Here is a 13,844-nt window from a genome sequence, read left to right as displayed (position 1 = left end):
TGTCAAAAAGTACTCCTGCAACTGTCCCATAGGAGAACGCCATAGGCGGTTTACTTGCAATCTTCTGGACAGAAATCAAATCATACTGAGCTTTTGTTTAATTATTGAGCTTCTTGCTTGGCAGTACAGACATCTATCCCTGTGGGCAAGAAGTTTTGGCAGAGGACAAATCGTGTTTAGCGCTTACTTTGTGTTGCCTGTCCTTGTTAATGAATGTATGTGAGAGAACTGAAGTGCCGTGTGGCATGATGCACAGATCATATGTGTTTTTTGCATGTATGTTTCAGGAAGTTCGGTCTTTAGACATATTTACATAGATATACCGTTTTGGCTGTATAAATGTTTGATATTTATCTGTTACACTGTTAAAGATTGTGTTTTATATCTTTTATATTCTTCGCAATAAAATGCCTTTAATTTATATCATGTGTCTGATTAATCTAGAATAGTTGTTCTCTTAATTTTTGCACCTTATCCGTAGTTTTGCCTGAAGCAATAGTGTAGTGGACTATGCTATTGCTTCCGGCAAAACGACGGGTCCGGTGCACAACAGAGACAAACGGAAACCATGGGCACCGCATCCGTCAATATTTAAATCAATGGTGATGCGTCTGTGTCAGTTTGGGGTCCCGTTCTGACGGAAAGCTCAGACGGAACGTAAGAACGGGACCCCAACGCAGATGTAAACAAGGCCTTCGGCTCTGTTCCGTCAGGTTTCCGTTTATTTGACAGAAGAAATACCGTAGTCTGCTGCACTAATTTTTTAGTCAAAAATGACGGAAACCTGACAGGAGCTTTCTGGTTTTTTTTAACATTGAAGTCAATAGATGACGAATACAACCTTATATGCCTACCGTTTGTATCTGTTATGCATTACGTTTAATGGATCCGGTTTTTTTCTGAAAATGAAAGTAAATGCAAAGATAAAAACGGATCTGTTAAAAACGGAGTATAACTGATGACAAACTGACAAAAACGGAAATAAAAGAGTCAGTTTTTTTGACGGATCCGGTTACCTTCCGTTGCATTCAGTCTGTCCGTTTTTTTTATTTTAACGGATCCGCTAAAACGGAGATGTGAATGTATAGTGAACGTTTTGATAACCGTAGATCTTGCCAAGTTCTATTTAATTATTAATTTTGCTCTCATCTCGCCTGATTTGGGACTGAAGATGTAATTTTCTTTTATCCTGTTGAGTATTGTACTCTAAATCTTACTTTATTATAGCGCTTCATATAATGGGCAGACATTTTGGATTTACAAGAGAAAGGGTCTGTTCACATCCGCGTTCGCTTTCCGTTCAGGGGTTCCTTCGGTTTCCATCGTGGAACCCCTCAACGGAAAGTCAAACGTAAACCACGGCTTTCGTTTGCATCACCATTGGTATCAATGGTGACGGAAACACTGCTAATTGTTTCCGTTTGTCACCGTTCCGGCAGGTTTCCGTTTGTTTCGACGAAATCAATAGCGCAGTCGACCGCTATTGATTCTGTCGAAACGGTTACAAACGGAAACCATTAGCAGTGTTTCCGTCACCATTGATATCAATGGTGATGCAAACGGAAGCTGAGGTTTCCGTTTGACTTTGCTTTCTCTGTGTGGAAGGGTTGACCGGCTCTATAATGATGTTTCTATGGTTTCATTTATTTCCGGTGTAGAAAAGTTGCAAAAGAGCCTTTTTATGCCGCCTTCCCCCCGTTTTTGCAAAAAAGTGGTGCAGTTTCACAAAAGGGGCTGAGCCACAGAGTCCCGACAAATTTATTATAACACCAAATTTCACTCTGTGGAGCATAGCAAGGTAGAGGCCCATGCTGGGCCCTGTACCTTGCCCCCCCCCCCCACCCGATCAGACTAGCCCCCCAACTCCCTTTGGAGAATTATATATATGTAAAAAATAAATAAAAATAACTATTATGCTTACCTCAACGCTCTGCTTCTCCCCTCCAGGTCTGCTCAGGTTCCCTTAGTGTGTGGCGGCTAATAGAAGGTCCTGATACCGGGCAGCGTCACTACGTCGTATGCGATGCTGCACTGACTATGTTGAGTGCTGCATCGCATATAATGCCCTGATGCTGCTCAGAGTTAGGACCTTGTATGAGCTGTCGCCCGCTGAGGTAGAGGAGAAGAGCAGTAGTGCGTATCCTTTTTTTTTTTATGTACGGTGGAGATAGGCACGGTTCCGGTCGTTGCGCCACACGGCCATTGGGAAGATGCAACACATTTACTAAGAGGCCAGCGCCTCTTAATAAATCTTTTGCATGTTAGTCTAGCGGAGCAGATAGTAAATCTGCACCATAGAGTACCCACTCCCCTGCTTCTTTTTAGACAATCATAGTTACATGTAAAATTTTGGCTGCATGCGGCCACCGCTCGGGCGAGCTCAATACATAGGGATTTGTACAGCATTCATAGTAATGAGCTCAATGGAAACTGTCTAAATCTGCATGTAGTGAGCTCCCCTTAGCTGCTGGCAAACACTATGGGGGAAAGTAAACAAGGATAAACAAGGTTTCTAGCCAGTTTTGTGGCATAGAAATGTTGCAAATGGCCCAAAAGTTCCACAAATTGCGACTTATAGGCCTTTTCTCCAATCTCGGCGCTTTCAGAAAAGTGGGCGGAACATAGCGAATGGGGGCATGTCTACTCGCAGCCCAAAGTATTTACTTTAGTTTACGCCAGAAATTTCCTGTTGCACAGACATCAAAGATGCAACAAATCTTTTTAAGAGGCGTGCGCCTCTAAATAAATTTGTTGCATTTTACTCCAGCTTGTTTTTTTTATAAAGACTGGCGCCGTCTTAATAGATCTTCCCCTTTGACTGTGTGAGGAGAAGCAGGGAAATCAGTGCACACACGGCCCCATGGACTGTCTCTAAATGAGGTTATGCCGATCTGCAAAGGAAGTAAAATACATATCTTAAAAGATCTAACATTACCGCTTAATAATAAAACATTTTTATGTGTTGAGCAAAACAGTTTAATGCGCCCTGTGCAGAAGATTAAAAAACAACAGTTATAAGATTGTTACCGAGCAGCTGTGAATAAATAACAGAGCTGAATAGTTATTATCTGGTGCAGACTGCAAGATAATTGTCTCCTGCATCCCAACTATTGCCTTTAAGTACCAATAACATAAATTAACGGTTTTTTCATTTAAGGTCTATTGGAAAGCTTTTCAGCTCTGAGTAAAAGAACTCGTGACACCGTATTTGTAGAGAGTTTCTATGACTATCGTGCGTTTAGGACACATACTTCATTTTTTATTCTGCCGAGTATTTAATCCTATTCATGCTGTTCATATGATGTAACTACACCCCAGTGTTCTTATTATAAGTGATGGTATATGCCATATATAATAACGATATGCCGTCACTTACTATAGTGGGAAACCCCTTTAACCCCTTAACGCAGAATGACATAAATTTACATAATCTGCAGGGACTAGTTGCCGCAGAATTCCATACATGTACATCATTCTGTGCGGGAGTCCAGCTGCCACTGCCGGGATCCTGGTATAATAACTCTGATTGCAACCATTTAATCCTTTAAATGCCGCGGTCAATAGCAACCTGCTGCATTTAAGAGGAATAACAGGGATTGCGAGCCCCATGGTTGTATGCCTATTAAATTAATCAAATTACATTATCTATAAAAAATAGTTTTATTTTGTAAAAGAGTAAAAAAAAACACATAAATGCACTATATGGACAAAAGTATTGAGACACCTACACATTACACCTACAGGAAATGTTATGACATCCAATTCTAAATTTGTAGGCATTAATATGGAGTTGGTCCCCCCCTATGAAGCTTAAACCGCTTCCACTCTTCTGGGAATAGAAATAAAAAGAGAGAGCACGGCACCACATAGTGTAAGTAAGCCCAGGAATAGCAGTCAGTAAATTCAAGTGAATGCTCACCACAGAACAGTAGAATATTCGCGTTGAAATTGCTGTTTGGAGAGAGTGCTGCTGCCGAGATCCCAACCGGTGAGGCCAGTTGGCCACCGCAAAAGAGACAATAATTGTTGAAGGGAAAAAAGGGAAAATAATTTTTTCCTTCAACAATTATTGACTCTTCTGGGAAGACTTTCTAGAAGATTTTGAAGTTAACTTTTCTCTTCTACATTCTGATTGAATGGAATGACTCCCAAAGTTGCCCCAGCTTCAGACATGTTAACAGCTCTAAGAGAGTTCCAAGTATTTTCTCGTTAGATGCTATATCCAATCGGTCAATGGCTTATGTAGAACTAAAGGGGTCCCAAAGAAAAGATTAAACTGGGTCCCCATTAGGGTGCCGACTTTTGCCACCCAGGTCAGAAGGGCCTGTGTATGTTTCCACCTCCACAACCTTTCATGACTTCCCTCATGCTTGCTAATAATGCAGTTCCTCTGGAGAGGGGAGTCCTGCACAGGTTTACGCCACTCCATAGTGAAATGGACGGGACAAATCAGGGCTGGAACCCCTGTCTCCAAGGACAGGATTTACATTTGTTCAACGCTGACTCGTGTGGCATTTGATTTATAGTGCTTGGTTTTTACTTGATAACCTGTGTACAGGAATAGAGACAGCAGCAGCGGCGCTGTCTCTATTCCTCCCGGTGATCATGTGACTGGTCACATGATCGCCGGGTGCCGTTAGTGGCAGACTGCTGCTGGGTCTTACTAGACCCAGCACAGCCCTATTAGTGACAATCGTCACTATGAGAGGGCTGATTTCCCCTGTAACTGGGGCTGCTGTGCAGCTCCAGTTACAGTGGAAAACATGGTGTAAAAGAAAGAAAAAAAATATAAAGTTCCCCAAAGGTCTTCTTTGACGTTTGGGGGACAGACCATAGTAATAAAAAAATAATAAAGTAAAGTGCAAAAAAATGTAAATAATAAATACACATAAAATACCCACCCCCAAAAAAAACGTTCCCCCCCCGCCAAACATTGTTGTAACGCTAGCGCTGACCCAATTACCCTAATATAGACATGTAATATATAAAAATTTACGGTAGACAATGGCGATCACAAATAAAAGGTCTATTTTAGGGTAAAACTATGTTATTACCAAAAAAAAAATAGCTGAAATGTAAAAAAGCTTATTTTTTTACTATTATTTTCAAACTTTATGAATAAAAATTCTAAAATAGCAAAAAAGGTGTGTATAAAAACGATAAAAAAATGAAACCTGCATTGTCTACGGAAAAAACGTCGCAAAAATCACGTCGTTAGCCCAACAAATAAAAAAGTTCTCCACAGGATAGGGGATACATGTGTGATCGCTGGCATTGATAGGGAGAACGGGGGACTGAAAATCCCCTGAAGTTCTCCATCACAAACCTCGGACTTCCGGGGTCTGTGTCGGCAGCTCCGTAGAAATTAATGAAGCGCCGGTCGTGCTTGTGCGCATGCGTGACCAGCGCTCCTTTCATTTTTATTGAGCTGCGCAGACGCCGGAAGTCAGAGGTTTGTCATGGAGAACTTCAGGGGACTTTCAGTCCCCCGTTCTCCCTATCGCTGCCAGCGATCACACATGTATCCCCTATCCTCTGGAGATCGTGTGGAGAGGGGATACATGTATTTTGTAGGACACACTGTAGGTCGCATTTTTTTGGGAGGGGGGACGCTGTATGGCGTTCCCTACAGGGGGGGGGAGAACGCTGTATGGCGTTCCCTACAGGGGGAGTGGCTGTATGGCGTTGCCTACAGGGGGGAGCTGTATGGCGTTCCCTACAGGGGGGGAGCTGTATGGCGTTCCCTACAGGGGGGGGCTGTATGGCGTTCTCTACAGGGGGGGCTGTATGGCGTTCCCTACGGGGGGGGCTGTATGGCGTTCTCTACAGGGGGGGCTGTATGGCGTTCTCTACAGGGGGGGCTGTATGGCGTTCTCTACAGGGGTTGGGCTGTATGGCGTTCTCTGCAGGGGGGCTGTATGGCGTTATCTACAGGGGGGCTGTATGGCGTTCTCTACAGGGGGGGCTGTAAAAAAGGCACTATCTACAAGGGGGGGGTTGTGTGACACCCAGGGGAGGGGGGGGCCCCAGTCAAAAGTTTGCTATGGGGCCCAGTCTTTCCTAGTTACGCCCCTGACCATATGTAAATCCCCATTTGTGCAAATATGTCTATATAATTTTAGCCATGTTGCCCTTACTTGGAATTCAAGAGTTAGGGTATGTTCACACGCTTATCAAAAAACATCTGAAAATACTGAGCTGTTTTCAAGCGAAAACAGCTACTGATTTTCAGACGTTTTTGTAACAACTTGCGTTTTTCGCTGCGTTTTTTACGGCCGTTATTGGAGTTGTTTTTCAATGGAGTCAATGAAAAAACGGCTCCTAAAAGTTCCTAAGAATTGACATGCACTTCTTTTTCACGGGCGTCTTTTTACGCGCCGTATTTTGATAGCGACGCGTAAAATTACACCTCGTGGGAACAGAATACCGTAAAACCCATTGAAAGCAATGGGCAGATGTTTGTAGGCGTAATGGAGCCTCTTTTTCAGGCGTAATTCGAGGCGTAAAACGCCCGAATTACGTCTGAAAACACTGCGTGCGAACATACCCTTAGCCCTTATTCACACGACAGGGTTTCCCGGCTGGGTGACGGCCGTTCATAAATCGGCCGTCACCCGGCTGCAGTAGGAACAATAGACCCCTAATGGGGCTATTCACACGACCGATTTTTTGACGGCCCGGGAAACCTGGCCGTCAAAAAATGGGACATGCCCTATTTTCGGCCGTTTATCCGGCCACCCGGCTCCCATAGAAGTCTATGGGGCTGGGTAATACACGTCCATCACCGGAATGTGTCCCGAGTGATGGCCATGTATTCCGTCGCTCGCGCTCTCTCTCCTCATCCTCCTCACAGTGCAGAGTGCATGTGAGGAGGAGGAGGGTCTTTTTTTTGCTCCCTGTAGGAGTCGGAATCCCCAATCCCCGGCCGGGGATTGGGGATTCCGCTACAGGAGAAGAGAGTGACTACACTGTCCATATATGGACACAGCGACGTCACTCACTTCTGAAGCGGAATCCCCGATTATGGCCAGGGATTCCGCTACAGGAGAAGTGAGTGACTACACTGTCCATATATGGACACAGCGACGTCACTCACTTCTGAAGCGGAATCCCCGACCCCCGTGGCCGGGGATTCTGCTACAGGAGAAGTGAGTGAATACACTGTCCATATATGGACACAGCGACGTCACTTCAGAAGCGGAATCCCCGACCCTGTGGCAGGGAATTGCGCTACAGGAGAAGTGAGTGACTACACTGTCCATATATGGACACAGTGACGTCACTGACTTCAGAATAGGAATCCCCGACCCTGTGGCAGTGAATTCCGCTACAGGAGAAGTGAGTGACTACACAGTCCATATATGGACATTGAAGTCAGTGACTTCTCCTGGAAGGGGGGGGGGATGGGTGCAACCTACAGGGGGCTGTGTGGCATTACCTACAGGGGACTTGGTGGCATCACCTACAGGGGACTTTGTGGCATTACCTACAGGGGTCTGTGTGGCATTACCTGCAGGGGGCTGGGTGGCATTACCTGCAGGGGGCTGGGTGGCATTACCTGCAGGGGGCTGGGTGGCATTACCTGCAGGGCGCTGGGTGGCATTACCAGCAGGGGGCTGGGTGGCATTACCAACAGGTATCTACAGAGAGCTGTGTGTGGCAACAAATTTAAATGAAATTCATCCAATTTTAAAACGGACAGGGAAAAAAACGGATGCAAAACCGGTCAAAATCGGCCGTTAAAAACGGCAACACAGCTCGGAACTGAATCGGAACGGATGCAAACTGGCCGGGAAAAACGGCCCAAAACGTCCGATTTTATTGCCCGACACTCGTATCCTGTCGTGTGAATGAGGCCTTAATCTTTGAGGATTTTGTGCTAGAATCAGATCTGGACCAAGCTCTTGTTAATATTAATATTCTGTAAAACTAACACAAACATTTCAGCAAGTGATAGCCGATTCATTGGGTGAATAACATTATCCCTGTTTTCATATTTTGTATCTTTGTTTGTTCAAGCAATTGAAGAGTTTAACTTAGTGGAATTTTTATAATTAATAAATCTGGACTAAAAATAAAGCAAACAAAGAGAATAAACAATTGCTCCATGTCCAAAAATTTAAATTAATGTATTTCATTCTGCCCCTTTTCTATAGCCTCTGCGTTTTGTGTGTACCCTTCAAGAGGATCTGTCCCCTCTCCTGACAGGTCAGTTTGAGCAAAGACCTGTAATTCCCTGTAAAATAACAATTCTGGAACATTATTTTCTTAGAACTTTACGTTTTGCTGTTATTCTATTATTCTGAATAAACTGACAACTGCATGTTACCAGTTGTGGGTGTGTCTGACACCGCCCAATCCGTGCTCACAGTCTCAGACTTTGTATGGACACGCCCCTTTAACAAGGGGATTGGTAACACCCAGTTGTCAATGTATTCAGAAATATCTAGGAGGAATAACAGAGGAACGGTACAATGCAGATTCAAAGATGCTCCAGAAACAGATATTTTCTACTCTGCATTCCATGAGCCATAACGTTTTTATTTTTCTATCAACACAGCCGTAGGAGGGCATTTTTTGTGGGATATGTTTAGTTTTTAAGGCACCATTTAATGTACTATATACAGTAATGTCATAAGAAACTTTTAAAAATAATTTAGTGGCATGGCATGGAAAAAAAACCAGCAATTTATCGTTATTTGCATTTACAGTGCGGTAAAAATTACAGCTTAACTTTTTTCTGTGGGTCTATACAAATATGTTGATATCAAATTTATATAGTTTTTTATGTTTTACTACTTTACTACAAAAAAAAACATTTAAAAAAAAAAAAATTTGTTTTCTGTCACCATATTCTGAGACCCATAACTATTTTAATTTTTTTGTCAATGGAGCAGTGTAAGGACTTTTTTTTTTTTTGCAGGGTCAGTTGTAGTTTTTAATGGTAAGATTATGAGGTTCATACATCCTTTTTGTTACATTTTTTGGGGGAGGCAAAGTGATGCAAAAACAGCAATTCTGGCAGTTTTATTATTATAATTTTTTTTCGGCCATTCAATGTGCGTGATAAATAATGTTATATTATAATAGTTTGGACTTACACAGATACAACGATACCAACTATGTTTATTTTTTATTGTTTACAGTATTATATTTAAAAAGGTTTCTTTTTAACATATTTTTCTAAAAAAATGTTTTACTTTTTTTTTGTTCCACTAGGGGACTTAAACATGACATCGATCAATGGATCTCTGGTACAATACACCACAATACTTAGCATGTTCAATAAATAATGAAGAGTCCCTTTTCCACTTGTTGCTGAAATGTGACAACTAATCAAATGTGACAACTAATATGGTTGCACTTCCTATTGTCACTGAATATGGCAGCAACAATGTAAAAAATATGATTGCAATATCTTCCTAAGTAAAACTAACATAATTACCACATTTTGTCTATCGCTCTAATTTCTGATTTACTAATATTTGACCATTTTACGGTGGAAATCCTTGTTAAGTTATAGATCCCTGCCCTAGTGACACGCTGCCTTTCAAAATGACTCTTAGGCGGCTTTCAGGCGGCTGCATTTTCGCACCTATATTGCATACACATCACCTGGGCCTTTCTATACAGCAATATTACCGCTATCAAAATGTCAGAAACCTGACGGAACCCTGAGAAAACCCATTATAAGTAAAATCTCGAACCATGGTATGTCAGATCCAGCACAACGTCAAACATAGATGCCATAAAATAGATGGAAACCGACCCTTAAAGTGTCGAAGGCCCGGGTATGCGGCCATAATACAGACGCTTAAATGTGGCGGTATTACCTCCGTCTGAATGCAGACTTAGGCTGTGTTCACACGACCTATTTTCAGGCGTAAACGAGGCATATTATGCCTCGATTTACGCCTGAAAATACGGCTACAATACGTCGGCAAATATCTGCCCATTCATTTGAATGGGTTTGCCGACGTACTGTGCCGACGACCTGTCATTTACACGTCATCGTTTGACAGCTGTCAAACGACGACGCGTAAAATGACTGCCTCGTCAAAGAAGTGCAGGACACTTCTTTGGACGTAATTTGAGCCGTTTTTCATTGAATTCAATGAAGAACAGCTCAAATTTACGGCCATCAAAGACGCCTCGCATAATGCGAGGAGGAGCAATTACGTCTGAAACGACGGAGCTGTTTTCTCCTGAAAACAGTCTGTAATTTCAGACGTAAAAGGCAGCTATCATGTGCACATACCCTAACACATATGGAGAGAAAACATTTTTATTTCACTAAACATACAGAGATAAAAATTCTATACATCTGTTGTACTGGTTTCCATACACAGCCCATCCATGCACAGGTTCAAAGGCTGGCTCTTCCACATAAAAGTTATAACTTTGAAGCAAAGCCTTCAGACTATCACTTTGATAGGCGCTGCACTTATTTACCACCTGGTCTGCTTAGGTGCCTAGAGAATTTCCTCTTGATATTGTAGATGGCAGTTATAAAGGCAGAACATTTCGGTTTCATTATTTTCATCTATCGCAGTGATTAAAATCAGAACACATCGATCTGCGCCGGGCTGGCTTCCATGACAACCACTGCTTTACTGCCGCCCACATATTATGACCAAACAGCATTTACAATAAAAAAATAAAATCATCGGTAAGCGGCAGATGTGTGCTGCACCGAGGATCATGGAAAAATGTGTCCACTCTTCATTATTCTATGTGGATAGCAGCGTTTCCATCTGCTGACAAAAGAACTTTAGCAAAGAGGCTGTCATCATATGTCAGACTTCTGTTTTATAACATCATGCCATTTTTCATTGCAGGAGTACTAGTGCGAGACGGTCAGAGACTTATTATAGCACTGGAAGGAAAACCACAGCTGAAATGCAGGCTCATCTACAATAAGGGATGGATGCTCTTAAGGTTATTAATATGTATTTTTCACAGTATCCATGAAAAATGTATAAACATAGAAAAGGCAAAATGACTGGGCTGGCGAATGGGAAATGTTTTAATTAGTTATTAAAGAACATTTCCCCAAATCAAAACCATCAATTGCAAATGTTCTCTTTTAGAAAGTCTTTTAATATTCATATACCCATTCCTGTGAAAGCTGGGTGCCATCCACTGTCCAACAGTAACTAGAGGGGTAGATTGAAACAAACAGAGGCACTTTATAGGGCATCAGCTGGCACAGACTCTAATTGTAGGTGGGCAATGTAATTGGTTGTGCTCATCGGGTGCAGTTGTGCTTGGAGCAAATCATTTGTAGATTGTCAGGTAATGCGTTTGGAGCTGCTGCCGGGTATTCAGAGGTAAATTCATCTTTAGGGAACAAGGTAGATTTTCTAGTCACAGCAGATGCAGAACTTGAACTTGAAACGCGTTGTTTCTGTCTGTAGACTCCCATTCTATTCTGCGGTTCATCTCTACAGTCTCCAGGCTATGAAGGAAATGTCAACGGAGAATGTAGAGTTAAACTGCCACATACAGTGGGAGTCCACGGCCAGAGACCATTAATTTCTGAGAAAAAGTCAAGCTCTTGGTGAACAGCACGCAGAAAAAAAAAAATCCCCAAAAATTAAGCTATACTAATTTTTATAAAACTTAATTTTAAAGTTATTATATCACTTGTAACATGACACTTATATGGACATTAACAAAAAAAATAACTTAAAGGTTTCAGCATTTAATATTACAATTTTTTTTTGTATAATTAAAAGTTATACAATTTTCAGATATACTTTCTGTATTAATTCCTCATGGTTTTTCAAGATCTCTGCTTGATGTTATTCAGTAGGAACATTCATGGTTTACTTCCAGTGGATACAGTCCTGTCCATGGTCATGTGATGGACACACAGGTGCTGGGATCATTACAAGTCAAAGCTCTGATACACCTACTGTAATAAAACATGCACACATTGTTTGGCAACAGTCTTTTTATAATGTCTAGTATTTAAAACAGAACTGAAATAATCTGTAAATACCAGTTTTTAATGCAATAAGAATAAACGTGCCTTTTAAAAATTTTGCTGTGGGTATTAAGGGCAAACTTAGAGGTGGTTTCCTAGTAGGCAGAAAACCCCCACTAAGTAATTCAGAATAAAACATTGAGTTAAATGGAAAAAAAAATTATGATGCCAACCTGGGAAGTTCACTGCATACTGATTTATTATTAAGTTCAATGGGAGCTACAGTATGTAAATCCCTATGCAGTGAGCAACCTCTAGTAGCAGCGGCAGGCAGACAAAATGTTATAATTTACAGGTGTTTAAAGAGGCTCTGTCACCAGATTTTGCAGCCCCTATCTGCTATTGCAGCAGATCGGCGCTGCAATGTAGATTACAGTAACGTTTTTATTTTTAAAAAACGAGCATTTTTGGCCAAGTTATGACCATTTTCGTATTTATGCAAATGAGGCTTGCAAAAGTACAACTGGGCGTGTTGAAAAGTAAAAGTACAACTGGGCGTGTATTATGTGCGTACATCGGGGCGTGTTTACTACTTTTACTAGCTGGGCTTTCTGATGAGAAGTATCATCCACTTCTCTTCAGAACGCCCAGCTTCTGGCAGTGCAGATCTGTGACGTCACTCACCGGTCCTGCATCGTGTCGGCCACATCGGCACCAGAGGCTACAGTTGATTCTGCAGCAGCATCGGCGTTTGCAGGTAAGTAGCTACATCGATTTACCTGCAAACGCCGATGCTGCTGCAGAATCATCTGTAGCCTCTGGTGCCGACACGACGCAGGACCTGTGAGTGACGTCACAGCGTGATCTCTGGAGAACACGGCTGTGTCTGCACTGCCAGAAGCTGGGCGTTCTGAAGAGAAGTGGATGATACTTCTATACACAACGCCCAGCTAGTAAAAGTAGTAAACACGCCCCGATGTACGCACATAATACACGCCCAGTTGTACTTTTACTTTTCAACACGCCCAGTTGTACTTTTGCAAGCCTCATTTGCATAAATACGAAAATGGTCATAACTTGGCCAAAAATGCTCGTTTTTTAAAAATAAAAACGTTACTGTAATCTACATTGCAGCGCCGATCTGCTGCAATAGCAGATAGGGGTTGCAAAATCTGGTGACAGAGCCTCTTTAAGGAGATTTGTAATTTATGATCTATCCTTAAGATAGGGCATCAATACATTATCAATAGGGGTTTGACCCTGTGACACCCCCCCCCCATTGATAAGCAGAACGACAGAACAGCGTTGATCCCTATATAAAAATGGGTTACATAGTTACATAGTTAGTACGGCTGAAAAAAGACAAATGTCCATCAAGTTCAACCAAGGGACGGGAAAAGGGAAGGAAAAATTTCTATACATAGGAGCTGATACTTTTTTGTTCTAGGAAATTATCTAACCCTTTTTTAAAGCCATCTACTGTCCCTGCTGTGACCAGCTCCTGCGGTAGGCTATTCCATAGATTCACAGTTCTCACTGTAAAGAAGGCTTGTCGCCTCTGCAGGTTGAACCTTTTTTTCTCCAGACGGAGGGAGTGCCCCCTTGTTTTTTGAGGGGGTTTTACATGGAACAGGATTTCACCATATTTTTTGTATGTGCCATTAATATATTTATATAAGTTAATCATGTCCCCCCTTAGTCGTCTTTTTTCAAGACTAAATAGGTTTAATTCTTTTAATCTTTCCTCATAACTTAAATTCTCCATGCCCCTAATTAGCTTCGTTGCTCTTCTTTGTATTTTTTCCAACTCCAGGGCATCCTTTCTATGAACTGGAGCCCAGAACTGAACTGCATATTCTAGATGAGGCCTCACTAATGCTTTGTAAAGTGACAATATTACATCCCTGTCCCGTGA

The sequence above is a fragment of the Rhinoderma darwinii genome, chromosome 11, assembly GCF_050947455.1.
Source record: "Rhinoderma darwinii isolate aRhiDar2 chromosome 11, aRhiDar2.hap1, whole genome shotgun sequence".
Taxonomy (NCBI): Eukaryota; Metazoa; Chordata; class Amphibia; order Anura; family Rhinodermatidae; genus Rhinoderma; species Rhinoderma darwinii.
Note: the sequence above shows the minus strand (reverse complement) of the source record.